Consider the following 3,103-nt stretch of genomic DNA (forward strand, 5'->3'; position numbering starts at 1 on the left):
CTGACATTCTTTCTTTAGTTATGAGACCATTTGCTGATCTCACAAAAATCTGTGTAGAAGTTGGTGCCAGGGCTATTGGATCTCTAATTACTGATTTACCTGCACCCGTGTCTACTAAGAATGTTAAAGAATTACCTAACACGGTCAGTTGTATTTCTGGTTTGCCTTCAGCAAACAGGAAGATGGTTTCTAAGTCTAAAACATCTTCTAAGTCATCTTTTTCAAATTGGTCAAATTTTGCGCCCTGATTTGTTTTAATTTTTGTGACATCTTTTTCCGGTTCTAGTCATTGTTGAGGTGGATTAGAACCTTGCTGCTGTCCTCTATTGTATCCTGGTCACGTTGTTTCTTTTTGCAATCACGTTCCCAGTGTCCATAATTTTTACAATAATGACACCGATCATTTTCACGGGAGTTGCCTCCTCCTCCCCTTCCGCCTCGGCCTCGCCCACGTCCGCGGCCTCGGCTTGGGAGAGGGTTGGCATTGAAAAACATGCCTGTTGATTGGTTCTTACTTTTTTGGCATTGTCTTTCAGCATGCATAGCATGTTGTTCATAGCGGTTTAGGTTACAAGTTCCGAAATCAACTAATTGTCTCTCTACCCATGATTTTATCTCTGATTTTGATCCCCCATGTATAGCTTGCTTTAACTGCTGTTGGTAGGGACCTTCTGGTTCTTCCGCATACGGAATTCCACTATTTTTCCGGAACACATCTTTCATTCTCATGCTATAGTCTTCAAAACTTTCGTCAGTCTTTTGTCTCGTGGCCGTAATGGCGCTGTAGTCAGCTCGTCTGGTAAAAGTAGTTCGCATGCGCTCGTACAGTCTGTCAAGTCTGTCATTTAGTTCTTGGCTGCCAGGCTGCCATGGTTGTTGAGTGGCTGGATCCACTGGGACCCAATCTCCTCTAACAGTGCCCCATTTCTTGCCATTAACGCACATGAGGACTTGCTGTGTTTCAGTACCGTTAGTATAGTAACTTCTTTTAATTTTATAATATTGCCTGGCCTGTCTAAGTTACCATCCCAATCGAACTTAGTCATCCACAGCTGAACATATGAGCATGAACCTGGATATTTGTCTTCCATGTGTTTACATGATGCTGGGTTTTTGAATTCAGCACCTTTTGTGGAATGTTGGTTGCCCATGTTTGCACTTTATTTCATCAGTTTTTATGTATTTGAATGGAGACGCCTGATCTCCCGACTGAACAACCCTCAATCCATACAGGATATCTAGTTCAGCCCCCTGCCGTGGCCTTATAGTCAATCGTTCTCGATCAGGAGAGTATACACCAGGCTTCTACCTCCGAGGAGGCGGGTGTATCTTGCCTCTGCTTCTCTCCCGATGACCAGGCAGGCAATACCGCGGTATTTTCTGTGTAGCGCTTTTTGTGTCTTATACTCACTCCGTTGTCGCTATGGTTTCTTTCTCTGAGTTGTTTTAGTGCCTTCCTCCCGTCACTGGAGATGGTCGCCCTGGGAGGGACGAAGACCGGCCTTCCGTCAACTCGTGATGAAAGGTCTTTCACTTCGGACGTCCTTTTGACTCCGGCTGTGCACAGACTTCGGCGTTCGGTCGTCCCACGGCGCTCCTCTCCAGGTCTTGGGATCCGGCTCGAAGGACCAATTTTTGTGAGGGTGATGTTTGGTCACCCGCGCTGTTCGTTTACTAGACTCAGATCAACCACACAGACAACCGGAGGCCTTGCAAGGGAGAGCTGACGAGCAGTTCAAGCTTCCTCTCTCAACTCCGTCAGTCTGCTGCTCGCTCTCCTCTTTTATTTGGTTCACACAACATTGGTATCAAAACAACTTCATGATTCCTTCTCCTCCTATCTCTACGACTTCCTCGTGTCCTTGAACATGATACCTCCCAGTGCTGGGAACATAACAGCTACAATACTTGAGTCAAACACTCATACATTCTTTTTGATTAAACATTCTAAATCTACTTACTATACTTACTATAGCATTGAAACGATAATAGTAATAACAACAATAATTCTTCTCACAACGTAATTTCTAAGAGGATACTGTCCAAAAAAGGTGATGCAATGCATGACAGTCACCACGGTAAAACCAAAAAACATGGTGGGTGAAGAATATTGATTCTTCAAACCAAAGTCCCCTGGATTCGAACCAACAAACCTTCGCAAAAGGGGACAGTGGCTTAAACCCTGACCTATTCAGCCCATTGGCCCACTGCAAAGAAGTCATATATGGTTCAAAAAAGCCATAATTTGAATATCATCTGTGGATGTGATTTCTGTGTCAACACAAATCCATATTTTCACAGCACGTGAAGAAAAACATCTGCGTGAAGAATATTTAATCATGGCTTTTTTAAAACCATATATGACCTCTCGTTGCAGTGGGGCAGTGTGTCCTCATAGGTCAGTGGTTTAAGCCACTGACTTTTTTTGCCGAAGGTTGTTGGTTCGAATCCAGGCGGGACTTTGGTTTGAAGAATCAATATTCTTCACACATATGTTTTTGTTTTTTTATACACCAATTATATAACTTTTTCTCTTTTCAGTTTGTGATTCATTGCTGGAATAGTACAGGGGTGCTGATTCATAAGCTGTCGTCCGATCCTCTTTCCCACCATGCAGTAATTTCTAAAGAGGATACTTGGTCCAAAAAATTGTGATGCAATGCATGACAGTCACCACGGTAAAACCAAAAACATGTGTGTGAAGAATATTGATTCTTCAAACCAAAGTCCCGCCTGGATTCGAACCAACAACCTTCCGCAAAAGAAGTCAGTGGCTTAAACCACTGACCTATTCAGCCACATTGACCCAGCGCAATGAAGTCATATATGGTTCAAAAAAGCCATAATTTGAATATCATCTGTGGATGTGATTTCTGTGTCAACACAAATTCCATATTTTCACAGCATGTGAAGAAAAACATCTGTGTGAAGAATATTTAATCATGGCTTTTTTAAAACCATATATGACCTCTCGTTGCAGTGGGGCAGTGTGTCCTCATAGGTCAGTGGTTTAAGCCACTGACCTTTTTTTTGCCGAAGGTTGTTGGTTCGAATCCAGGCGGGACTTTGGTTTGAAGAATCAATATTCTTCACACATATGTTT

The sequence above is a fragment of the Takifugu flavidus genome, unplaced genomic scaffold (genome assembly GCF_003711565.1).
Source record: "Takifugu flavidus isolate HTHZ2018 unplaced genomic scaffold, ASM371156v2 ctg250, whole genome shotgun sequence".
NCBI classification, from domain to species: Eukaryota; Metazoa; Chordata; class Actinopteri; order Tetraodontiformes; family Tetraodontidae; genus Takifugu; species Takifugu flavidus.